This window comes from Panthera uncia, chromosome B1 (genome assembly GCF_023721935.1).
Source record: "Panthera uncia isolate 11264 chromosome B1, Puncia_PCG_1.0, whole genome shotgun sequence".
NCBI classification, from domain to species: domain Eukaryota; kingdom Metazoa; phylum Chordata; class Mammalia; order Carnivora; family Felidae; genus Panthera; species Panthera uncia.
In genome coordinates, this window is record NC_064811.1 from 1,063,863 (window position 1) to 1,076,657 (window position 12,795).

The following is a 12,795-nucleotide window of genomic DNA, read 5'->3' on the forward strand; positions in this document are numbered from 1 at the left end:
GGTTGAAAATCTCGGCGTTTAAAAAATGCTGGTCTTGAGTCTGGGTGGAAAGGTCGCGGGCCCGCGGCGTCAGTCCTCTCTCCCGCTGTGGCGGGGGGGGGGGGGCCGGAGCCGCCCCAGGTTTGACATCCAGGTGGAAACTTAGTATCGCGGCTGCCCTTCCGCCGGGCCGCACGCTGGTGCAGCAGACGAGTGGGGGCTCCGGGTGCGAGAGTGAGAGCGTGAGCGTGAGCCTGCGAGGAACACGCCGCTGTGGTAGGGCGTGAGCGCGAGGCTTGGGCGCTGACAACCCACGCTTAGGTTTTGGGGGCCTTGACTTTTACGTGAGTTAAACCCCGAGCTTCCTTGATCACTGAACAACTTCAGGAGCTCACGTAGGTACCCCGCGCACCGGTTACATTGTGTTTGGTGTATTTTAAAATAAGGTTGTCGGGATGTTAAGAAGCCGTCCCATTCACGCAGCTAGGACCTTACCTCTTCTTTTTTCAAATGCTTTAAATGCCCTCGGTGTCTGTTTAAGTGTGAGAACCACAGTGCTTAAAAGTACAGCTGCAAACGGCAAGACGGAGGAAACCCGCCCTGTGCGCACAACCCTCGCCTTGTGTGCTCTTACCCCACAACCGTCCATAGTTCAAATCTAAACTACCGACTGGAAGTGAAGGGGACTCATGCCTTAAGCATGATTACTTTGAGTCATTTCCTTTTCTTTTCTTCCATTTTCTCAGACGCCCGGCAGCCTTCAGTTTGGGGCTGATGGTTGGTAAAGAGAGGGCGTGCTGCGTGGTTGTGAGTTGGTGAGAGCTTTTGTGGAGAGCTCTGATCTCTTCTGCACAAAAATCCTCCCTGCGACTACATGACTGCGGGTCAGACTGGCCTCTGATTCCAGCTGTAAACTTTCTTGTGTAAGAGTTTCGGATAAGTGACTGAAGCTTGAGAGACAATTTTATTCTTACGCAAAGTAAACCGACCTGCGATTTGTGGAAACAATAAACAGGCCACCAGGTGTGGCAAGCGGCTTAGGGTTTTTACGCACGTGATTCACATGGAACTCTTAAAACGGTAGCGCTTTAATGTGAGGAGCCCCGCGAGGAACTGTGGGAATTCGACGCCAGAAATGAGAGGCTCCGCGGCTCTGGTTAAGGAGGAGTGGGTCTAGCCTTCCACCTGTTTGGATGCCCCTTCCTCCTACAAGGAGTCCCAGCTTTGAAAAGTCCCAACTCCTACGGCAGAATGTCAAGTAATTAGTTACTTCCTTTTTATGGTTTGACGCTCGGGTGTAAGAGTAGGTGGGATAGACTCAGAGGTGCTGGCAGACGATGGAAAACACCCATAAAAGGTGTGCCTCGTGAGACACAGCCCGGATAAAAGGTGCTAAGATGATGCTGAGGTTTGCCGTCTAGGTTTGTTTTGCTCTGCCCTTTTCATTCTGGACAAATAACCTTTCTAAGCAAGCACTTTCCTTAGCCAGTGGGAACTGGAGGTTTAAGCTTTACGCTCCCCTGTCCTGGTACACACTTTTGCTGTGGTTCTGGCTTGGTGACAGAACGTGAGCAGTTTCGGGTTAGCGTCTCAGCTGCCTGAGCCTCACTCTCCTCTTTTGCTGGACTCCAGCAAGTGTGTCTTTGTTCCCCAAATATGCGGTGCCCTGCCCTGGCTCCAGGCCTTTGCGCAGGCTGCTGTTGGACCAGGGGCACTGCTTGTCCTTCCCGCTGGAGCGCGGAGTACCCGGCCTTCCAGTGGCCGGCGGTGGCCTTTACCCCCTCCTGGCCTAGCTCTTGAAGATAGGGCTCTCCCGGCCTTGGGCGGCACAGGCTCTGGGGTGCCTCCTCACGGCAAGAACTCCGTGAATGCTGAATATAGGGGCATACGACTTAGGATAAACAAACAGCCCATTTTAAAGTCAGCACCTGACCCGTTTGCCTCTATTTTCTGTAAGTCTCGTTGGCGCAGAGAGGGATGCTCTGGAAGAAGCTGAGTATGGAACGTAAGCGGCTGGCCCAGGGTCACCCGGCTTCGGTCGGGGAGCCGAGACCGTGTTTGCCAGGCAGGGCTGTCTCCTTCTCTCATCATAGCTAACTTGAATGTTAAATAAAAGTTGATTATGAGACACTTCGAGCGTGTAAGTGTAACGAGTAGTAGGCCTGTATCTACCACCAAGATGAAGCAAGCAGTGATGTGTTGACTGTACCTGTTTGTCTTGCGGGGCAAATACAGAACAAGAGGTGAGAAACAAGAGGTGAATGGAGGGAGGCTTAGGCTCTTACTTTACACACAGTCTTTATGTGATTTTCTTTTTTTTTTTGAGAGTGAGCATGCGAGGGAGGGGCAGAGAGAGAGAGAGAGGGAGAGAGAGAGGATCCTCAGCAGGCTCCGTGCTGAGCCAGATAGATGCAGGGCTCAATCTCATGCCCGTGAGATCACGACCTGAGCTGAAATCTAGAGTCCCACGAATAACCTACTCAGCCACCCAGGCACCCCCTGTATGATTTGTTCATTTCTTTTCCAGGCATGGTTATTTATACTAAGCCCTTTGGGGAGAAAGAGACTTAAGTTGGTTGCCCCAGGGACTTGTCAGCATTTTCATTTGTCTATTGGTTGCAATATAGCTCCTGAAGGAGTTGATTGGTTCGATGAAATTTGGATTGCTAGGTAAAAAAACTGAAGATGGACCACAAAGTTGTTTTGTCCTTGAGTCTGCCTTCCAACAAGCAAGTGGCCACATAAGCGTCTTCAAAGCACTTATTTCTCTGATACTTAAACGGTTTCAACAAAACATAGAGGCACAGACATTGCAAAGTCTTGGTTAAGCTGAGTGTTGGCCTGTAGCTTAAAGCTCCCAGTAGTGAGAGTTTCCTAGCAGGTGTACAGGGAACACTCTTTACTCCTGGAAGGAATTGGGACCTCGCGTTTAAGCTGACTGGGTTGTCATGGAAAGAGTTGATGGTGTGAATTGTTTGTTATGCTGTCAAAGGATATATTTATATCAGCAGCACCTTCGTGTTTCTGGTAACGTTTCATGTGTTTCTGCTGCTGTATTCTGGAGGCCAACAGATCAGAAAGCGTGTTTCTGACTCCAGTTTTACCGCCTTCAGTCAGCTCCCTACACCCTGCCTCGACTGTGAAAAGTGCACATGTGATCACGTGAGGCCCCACTTTTCAAGGATCTCCATTGCCTTAGGGTTCGAGACAGTGTCCCTGGCCCCTCAGCTTGTGCTGCACTTGTCTCGTCCTGCGGCCCATTCCCTTGGGCATCTGCATGGTCAGTGCTTGCCACCTCCCTGCCTACACACCCCCTAGTGCGCACGTGGGCACCGTTGGCTTTTCTTACCTCTCGCTCAACTCTCTGCTTGGACCGCACTCCCACAGGGCCACCCAAGTCTCTGCCTATTTTGAGAGGCCCTCGTAATTATGCCGGGAGCGCTTTGTGCTTCGCCCACCTTCGCCCACTCTCCGTTCCCACTGCTCTTTGGCCCATCGCAAGGACCGCGGCCACGCGTGGCCTCAGGTAGTTGCATTTGCTGTTTCTTCTGCCCAGAATGCTCTGCCCTGAACACCTGCACGGCTAGCTCCTTGCCTGCCTTTAGGTCTTTGCTGAGACCTCTTCCCAGGCACCTTCCCTGACCGCTGACTTAAAAGACCCTGGCACTACCCGTCTGCCTTAGCCTTTCCTCCTTGGCACTTATCCCCTGACACTGTGTTTTATTGATCTGTCCATCTGCCTGGCTCCATTGACATGTCTGTAGGGTGGGGACTTGTTCTCTCCTGGCTTTGATTACTCTCATACGCCCAAGTGCCTAGGGTGGTGCCCAAGTGACCATCAGTTGCTCCGTGATTATTTGAATGAGTGGACTCTCAGTTCTTTGATTTTGAGTGTATACAGTCTCAGAAGTGCTGTGAGTATGCTTGCCCTGCTGTGAGGTTGGGAAGGCAGAGGAGGGCCATGGGCAGGTGACAGATGTCAGAGAGGAGGCTCACGAACCAGTGCTAGAGAATTGTGGCTCTCCAAGGCCCTGGAGGTAGGGATGGGAAGAGCGGGCAGATACAAGAAAGGGGGCTGAAGTGGGATTGATGGGCTGGGGCACAGCATAGGGCTCAAATTCAGGGGACAGATTTGGTCCAGGTGACTCCAGTATTCATAATTTGAAAAATCTGGTGGCTGGGGCACCATTTTTGTCTCCCTGTGTACTCGTGAGAGGGAAGTTGGGCCTAGTTTCTGATCTCTGTTCCCTGCAGAAAGGAGCCCTGATCTCACCTGCCAGCCACGAGTATCCCTGGTGCTTTTCCTGTTTGCCCCGTAGAGGAGGCCATGGGTCTTGAGCACAGTGTGTGGCCCCTGCGGTTTTGTCCAGCATCTCTGTTGGCTGCTCCAAGACCTCGCTGTCCTGGTGCTGCAGCTCTGGTGACCTGTTGCCTCTGGTGCTGCCCACCCAGCACCCACAGCACTAGATACAGGGTCTTTGTTGTTTGGCTTTTTTGCTCCCAAGTTTGTCATCGCTTTGTGAATGCTAGGCCCTGTCGTGACAGCACATTGTGTGGGCTCCCGTCCCTTCCTCTTTTCTAGGTCGTGACTTTTTCAGGGGGAGGACCTTCTGACCTGTCTTCTGGTCCTCGAACAGTGCCGCTGAGTACTCCGTTAACAAGTGGGGACAGCTTTGGAGTCTTCTCTTTTCCTGAAGCTTTTTGTTTCATGAAAGTGTGAATTCCTACATTTTTTAGATTAAAATACATGTTAGAAATAAGAGACTTCTGTGTCGTTTCCCCCAAAAGATTTGAAGTTGGTGCCGTCTGCATAGAGCTTTTCTCTGCAGCTTCCAGCATTGAATATTCTTTACCTCTTGTCGAACCCTCACAGCAGGAGGCCGAAACCCAAAGATATTAAGTACTGACCCAAAGGCACGCGGCCATAAGTGATTAGAGCCCCTGCAAGGCCTGACCTTTGTTTCTGTCTCTGGCAGCTTACTGTTCTGCCTCTCGGGATGTTTTAACAGAAGCCCGTCTATACGTGGCTGGGAGGGTGGGCCATTCTGTTTTTGTTAGTCAGCATGGCGGTGCACTTCTTTCTAACATTTCTTCGCTCACTGAGTATCAGCTGTGTTCCAGCGATGAACCAGAGCCTATGGCCTTCACCCCGTCGAGTTTACAGACCTGTGAGGGGGATGAAACAGGGGAGACACGTCTTTGGAAACCCTGAAATAGTCCTGCCAAACTGTCGAACCTTAATCTGATCAAGGCTCTGTGTCCAGCAACCAATTCATGGGAAATACAGGGGGAGAGGAACACGTTAAGCTAAACCATAGGGTCGCCGTTGGCAGAACCTACAAGACCAGTGGCCTGATCTCTTCAACAGGGAACAAAAGTGTTCTGTGGACATTTTATTTGTGTCCAAGACAGGCCAGTTGGTTAGAGACGTGGCTAAACATCACCTGTGATAGCCGGGATACTTAGGAACCGGAACACTGACTGGATGTGTCGTTAAGGAGGTATTTTTTTTTAGCTGCCATAATGGTTTTGTTATGTTTGAAGAACATAATTTGAGGGGTACCTGGCTGGCACCGTTGGTAGAGCATGTGACCTGATCTCAGGGTCCTGAGTTCAAGCCCCGTCCGTATTGGGCACGGAGCTTACTTACGAAAAGAACTTGTACCTTTTAGAGACACGTTCAGTTACTTACCAATGAAATGATGCGCCATGCGGGATTTGCTTCACAATTCTCTGAAGAGGGGACAGTGGATGTATGGCTGGCTGGATCAGGACTGACCTAGGTCGAGGTTGGTATGGGAACGTGGGGCTGTCCCCACGGAAGGACAATCCCTGAGTCGGAATTACCTTGTGGGAAGGTGGGGCTGTACCTGCTCTATCTACCTTTATGTGTGTTTAGAATTCTCCATGACAGAAAAGAGGAAAGTCGTGAAGGACATCTCGGATGCGTCTGGTAGCATCTGTAGGGAGATTCTATGTAGCTGGGGACTGGCTTTCAGGGAAGACTTCCCGATGGGATGGGTGCTGGAGCAGAGAGCAGGAGAGGGCTTGGTGGAGGACACACCTGGTTGAGGTAGGCACGCGTACGTAGAGGAGGGGGCAGCCTGTGCAGAGACCCTGGGGCGGGAACGGAAGGTGAGGGGACCGTGTGCAAAATGAAGCTGCACAGGTCAGAAGGGGGCAGGAGTTTGGGGCCATAGGAAGGATCTTCCTCCTAAGAGCAGCACGAGGCCCTTGGAGGGTTTAAGGAAGGGCGGGGCGTGTGGGTGAGACACACATCCGTTGGCTTTGGACAGTGCCTTTGTTGGAGTCGTCTGTAGAGTTGGTGATGGGAGGACGGGGGAGCGTGAAGAGCTGGGTACAGGAGGCCAGGCCGTGGCTGCTGTCTGTTTGCACGGGGATCTTTCCAGTTGTCCTTGCTTTGGACGTTTGGTGCCCGATAGGACTGAACAGTCCTGCCCCTGTGGAGTTTGGTGTGGCCGTATGATTTGCTTTGGACAATGAGAAGTGACCTGTTGCTTCTGACCGGAGGATCTGAGAGATGTGTGCTTTATCATATCTTCTTTTTTGACTCTCATTGTGGGAGCACACAGATCTGTACTGTAAGCAGGAGAGAACCCTTTGGGTTGAACCAGGTAACAGGTGATGGCTTTGGGGCTTGTCACCGCAGCATGACCTAGTCCTTGGGTCTCCAAGCCTGGCCCCTAGACTGGCACCATATTTACCTGGGAACTTGTTGGACACACACGTTTGCGGGCCTGTCCTTGGCCTCTTGAGTCCTAAGCTCTGGAGGGGGGCCCGGCATCTATATTCAGATGAGCTTTTCACGTGATTGTGATGCTTTCTACGTCGAGGAGAACTGCCTGTGACTTTGCTGATTGATAAGCCAGTTAGGACCTTACGGTGTTTGTCCGGTGTTTGTCCGGTGAAGGATGCTGGTGGTGGGCTAGTGCCGAGGTGGTGGGTGTGGGGAGAAGTAGGTGGGTGTGTGTAGGAAGGATTCTGGAATAAGACTGATAAGACCTGTTGTTTGGGATGGGAGAGATGTTTGGGGTGGCCCCTAAGTTTTGTCTGATAAAACCAGATAGATGGGGTGCCATTCACCGTCTAGACAAAATATTCTTCTGTAAGAACAATTTATATCTACTTTGGTTTCATGGTTCAGAAACCAAGAACAGCCTATTAAAGAATCATGAAAACTTCTGTTGATGTCTTCGTGGAAATATCAGTTTCCTAGTGAAGCTCACGTTGATCCCCCCCACCCCCCCGGCTTTGAAGTTGTGTCCTGTCTGCTCCCCAGATCCCCCTGGCTGATTATTTTTCTCCACAACAGCCGTTACTTTGTTTATTGCCCCTCCCCCTCGAGTGGAAGCTTCTTGAAGGTAGGGCCCTTGTCTCTAGTTCACTTCTGTGTCCCTGCAAGCACTCGACGTGTGTGAGCCGAACAGACAATTGCCTGTTGAGGGGTCAGCACCGGATGCAGTCCCCGTGGCCAGATCCGAGAGCAGGGCGCAGCCACCCACCACGGCCTCGGGGGGTGAGCAGGACGGAGTGCGGGCGACTTAGAACCGCTCAGGTTTTGGTCTGCGTGTGACTGGGGTGCTGCCGAGCATTGTCCGGCGTCTGGTCGCGAGGCCCCTGATTCTCATCTGTTGGAATTTCTGTGGGAAGGTCTGGCCTGAGGGCGTGGGGAAGCTGTCTGACTTCGGGCGGCCTAGTCCTCCTCAGGTGGGAGAGGACAAGCATGTTTTGTTGAAAGCAGCAGTGCCCGGAATGAAGGCTTGCAAGCGGGACTGCTGGCAGAGCAGCGTGGTGGGTTTTCCTCTCCCCGTTCTGTTTCTGAAGCTCTGTGCTTTGTGGGACCTGAGTCGGGATTACGCATCACGTTAACAGGTTATTGGGTTGTTTTCTGTCTAGTTCTGAAAGTTGTATAAAAAAAGTATTCGTTTCCTTAAAATTCAACCGCTTATAACTTGTTTGAAAAAAAAATAAGAGTGGTTCGTGTTGTCCACTGCCCACCTTTGGAGGCTAAGCTCGCGTGCGTCTCTCAGACAGTACAGTGCTCTCGGCTGCTCTAGGGACCCGTGTGAATCAGCAGGTGGCGTCAGTAAAGGGCAGAAACAGGGTGGCGTCCCGTGCTCTCGTGTCGGCCGCCCGCCACGGGTCAGTGGAGTGTGATTGAGGGCTGTCTCCTGGTTCAGAAGAAATCCTGGATCGTTACCCTCTCTGCTTCCTTTGGAGAGGGGCCTTCCTTGTTTTTGTAGGTTGATAAGTGTCTGAGGCAGAGGGAATCTGCCTTGGCGGCCCGTTACGTTTTAATAACAGGACCTCGCTCTTCCTTTACCGGCAGCCTCTTGAGTCCCCCAGGGAGACTCCTTGTGGGGCCCAGCGTGGCCAGCGTGGGTGTGGGAGGGACGTGCACCTGCTGTTGCATTGGACCTGGCGGCCGCTCGTGGTTGAGCCCCTTTGTGGGCTGTCTGCGTCCCATAGAAACCAGCGTTGCCTCCCGTGGTCTTCGCCAGCTACCTGTTCTCCACGCGCGGCCGAGATCTCAGGGCTGCTTCTTTGTAGCTGCTCATATCCTGGCGCCACCTCGCTGCTCTTCTCCCTTCATGAACCGCTGGGCACAGGAGTGATGGGCAGGGTAGGGGTGGAGCAGAACCCGAGTTTGAGTTCCCGCTGGAGTTCATAGAAGTCCTACTTTCAAGGATGCGTGAACTCTTGACACATCATTAAGGCGAAATAGGAAGCTTAATTATTATAATAGATGATTTTTAAATTTTTTAATCTTTATTTTTGAGAGAGAGAGAGCGAGCGAGCGTGCAAGCCGGGGAGGAGTAGAGAGAGAGAGGGAGACACAAAATCTGAAGCAGGCTCCGAGCTGTCAGCACCGAGCCCGACGTGAGGCTCGAACCCACGGACCGTGAGATGATGACCTGAGCCGAAGTTGGACACTCAACCGACTGAGCCACCCAGGCGCCCCTATTACAGATAACTTTTAAATCAGAAAACACCTTTTGTGAAAAACTGGTATGATGCAGAAGTGTAGGAAGGAAGGAAACATAACCTCACCAACTAAAATGTTTATGGCTATTTCTGGCTTAGCTTCTCTTTTATCGAACTGGACCACGAACCCTAAGAACAAATTCTGCTCCCCTATCCCCTGAGGCAACCGCTGCGCTCTTGTTAGTCGTTTCTGTAGACTCTATCTGCACTCTGAAAAAAAGGACTTGCTCATTTTGGCAGAGTTGAGAACTTTGAGGTTTAATGTTATGTGTCAGGTTCCATCTTTGGGAGTTAAGGGTCTTTCTTGTCCCCTCGCCTCCCACTCCCTTCCCTGCTTCCTCCCAATATTGTGGTGCTGGCGAATCTATTTCTACGTGGTCGGCTGTTCTAGAACTCGGTGGTTGAAAACCCAGCATTTATGTGTGTGCAGTTCTGCTCTTGGCTGCAGGCCTCCGCTCTCCCAAGGTGGGCCTTCCCACAAGGCTGCTTGGGCTTCCTCTCAGCGTGGTGGTGGCTGCTCTCCAAGGTTAGGTGGGCACTGGTGTGGCGTTGCTCTTGTCATGCTCTTTCCGTGAAAGCAGTCACAGCCCCAGGCCAGACAAAGGGCGTGGAAACATAGACCTTTCTTTGTGCAGGGGAGTGAGAGAGAATTTTGGGCCATCTTTAGTCCACCACAGTTTTATAACAGTTTTTGGTTTAAATGGATATTAAGCAACTGTTACATTGTTCAGCTGAACCATACAGTGTGCTGGGTAATATTTGCTTTTCGTGTTTCCTTAGTGGAAAGCATTATGTTGTTTTCCATTTGCCTGGTCTCCCGTGCGTCTATTACTAATTCAGTCCCAGGTTTTCCAGGTGAACCGTGTAAAGAGCCTTTAGTGATGGTCAGCTGGACTCTGTCACTGCCATGTTTTTCTTTCGGTGACCTCGGAGCTCTTTGCCCTCCTGCTCCAGACTGGGTCCCCACGGGCCTGTGACACGGCTGCGTGTTCTTCCCTTCACAGATGGACCACCGATTCTTGGGTCTCTTGTCTTCTGTGATTTACTTTAACCTGTGGTGCTTCTCTTAAATGTGCTCCGGGAGGCGACATTTTTTGAGACCTGGCATGCTAAAACAATCTCCTATGTCGGTTGATAGCTTGGCTGCGTACGTGGTTTGGATTGGAAATAATTTTCTCACAAATTTGAAGTGCATTGCTTCAGTATTTTGGGGCTTGCCATGTGTATTTTCTCTTTTAGGAACACTGATGCTATCGCGGTTTCTGATTCTTTGCCTATGACCTGTTATTTGCACCCTGCCCCCCCCCCCCCCCCCCGCCCCCGCCCTTGGCCATGGGTCTCCTCTGCACTCATTATGCTGGCACTTGATGACTTGGTGGGTCTTTTTAACCGTTTGATTCTGGGACATTTTAAGTTATCTCTTCCATAATTAAAAAATCTTGACTATGTTTCTATTTTTCTCCAGTTTTATTGAGGTATAACCAGCGAAATTGTTATATATTTAAAGCATACAAGGTAATGATTTGATATACATATACGTTGTGAAATGAGTACCATAATCAAATTATCCATCACTTAAAAGTTACCTTTAAAAATGTTTTTAGAGGCGCCTGGGGGCTCAGTCGGTTAAGCGTCTTGACTTTGGCTCAGGTCATGATCTCGCAGTTTGTGGGTTCGAGCCCTGTGTCAGGCTCTGCAGAGCCAGGAGTTGCTTCAGATTCTGTGTCTCCCTCTCTCTCTGCCCCTCCCCTGCTTGCACTGTCTCTGTCCCTCTCTCTGTCTCTTTCTCTCAAAAATAAATACTAAAAAAAAGATGTTTTTAATTCTAGTGTAGTTAACATACAGTGTTAAGTTAGTTTCAAGCGTACAATATAAACTGTGTGTGGTGAGTGTGCTTAAAAGTTGCTTTCTTAGCAAATTTCAAGTGAAATACATTATTAACTATAGTCACCATAATGTATATTATATCTTCGATCTTATAAATGAAAGTTTGTATTCTCTGGGGCACGTGGGTGGCTCAGTCAGTGAGTTCAGGTCATGATCCCAGGGTTGTGGGATCCAGCCCCGGGTTGGGCTCCTTGCTGAGCCTGGAGCCTGCTTCACATTCTCCCCCTCTGCGCCTCTCCCCTGCTTGTGCGAGCACAGGTGTGCCCTTTCTCTGTCTCTCAGATTCAAAACAAAACAAAACAAAAGTTTGTGTTCTCTGACCAATGTTCTCCTGTTTCTCCCACCCCCAGCCCCTGACTGTTTTACTCTCTTTTTCTATGAGTGTGACTTTTTTCTTTTTTCTTTTTCAGATTACACATGTAAGGGGGATCACACAGTTTTTGGCTTTCCCTCTCTGGCTTATTTCACTTAGCATAATGTCGTCTGGGTTGCAAATGGCAGAATTTCCTTTTTTTTTTTTAATTGGGGCAATTTTTTGATATATACAATGGAATAGTATTCCATTGTATATATCTACCATATTTTCTTCATCAGCTGGTGGGTTGATGGACACAGAGGTTGTTGCCATGTGTTGGCTGTTGTAAATAACACTGCACTAAACATGGGTAGCCGATGCCTCTGAGATAGCAATGTTGTTTCCTTCAGATAAATGCTCAGAATGGGATTGCTGGGTCACGTGCTGTTTCTTCTTTCTCTTTAATGTCTTTTTTTATTTTGAGAGAGAGCACAAGCGTGAGCGTGCACGGAAGCGGCAGAGAGAATCCCAAACAGGCCGCGCTGTCAACCCAGAGCCTGACCTTGAGCTCCATCCCACGAACCGTGGCATCGTGACCTGAGCCACAATCAGGAGTGGGACGCTTAATCGACCGAGCCACCGACACTCCTCAGATGGTATTTCTGTTTTTAATTTTTTTGAGGAACTTCCATCCTGGCCTCCCCAGTGGTTGCACCAAATTCACGTTCCCACCAGCAGCGCACGCTCCTTGCCCGTGCTCGTTTCTTGTGTTTTGATGCTAGCCATTCTGGCAGGGGTGAGGTCGTCCTCACTGTGGCTCTGAATGACCTCTCTGTGACCATGAGTGGTGCTGGGCCTCTTCTCGTGTACCTGCTGGTGGTCTGCGGGCCCTCTTTGGACAAATGTCTGTTTAGGGCTCTTTTATAATTTTTAAAACCTTCTGTTTCTGTTTGGAACTCTTATCACATGGCTGTTGTGTCTGCATGATCTTCAGATTTTCTTCTTTTTCTCTCCAGTGTTTCTCTTTTCTTTCCTGCCTTCCTCCTCCTTCCACCGCTCCCTGTTTCTTCTCCTTCTCCCCCTTTCTCCCTTCCTGCCGCCCTCCCTCCCTCCTTCCTTCCTCTCTGCCCTTTGGCAAGACTAGGAGATTATGATGTCTTGTCTCTTTTTGTCCCCTTGACGGTATTGAAATGTGACTACAGACAGTGCTGTCGTTTTTAATTATTTTGGGAGTATTTTTACATTTTCATAACGTTCCTTTAAAAATCTAACGAAGAGCCTAGATGATATGTTCTCCTGCTTCAGAATTAAAAAGTTATGGTGTGAAAATCTCTCTCCCACCCCATACCCTAGCCACCTGATTCACCTCCCTAGAGGCCACCGTGTCACCAGAGGTGGGCAGAGAATACCCAGGTGGGAGGCTGTGTCTGTTTCAACTCCCATGGGAGTCACATTGAGGGCTCTCCCGTTCTGTGTACGAGGTGTTCCTCTGAGCTGCTGCTTCGCTTTTGCCTTTGTAAATTCTTGTTTCTTGTGAGTTTCCTCGCTATTCTGATCGCCGCTCTCAGTGAAGGTTTGTTGTGAAGATGGAGGTCCTGGAGCTGGTGGCAGGGTCTGGGTGGGGGGCT

The 12,795-nt window shown here is 50.3% G+C and overlaps 1 protein-coding gene and 1 long non-coding RNA gene across 2 annotated transcripts in view; one reads left to right on the forward strand and one right to left on the reverse strand.

Moving 5' to 3' along the window:
- LOC125922558 (uncharacterized) overlaps positions 1-12,795 on the reverse strand; it is a 92,470-nt gene that overhangs the window by 8,283 nt on the left and 71,392 nt on the right. The window lies entirely within an intron of this gene.
- The window catches only part of NSD2 (nuclear receptor binding SET domain protein 2), a 77,433-nt gene continuing 74,975 nt past the window's right edge, over positions 10,338-12,795 (forward strand). Inside the window, exon 1 of the mRNA XM_049630159.1 lies at positions 10,338-11,823. The gene's annotated coding sequence lies outside the window, so the exon portion shown is untranslated. The remainder of the gene's footprint in view (positions 11,824-12,795) is intronic.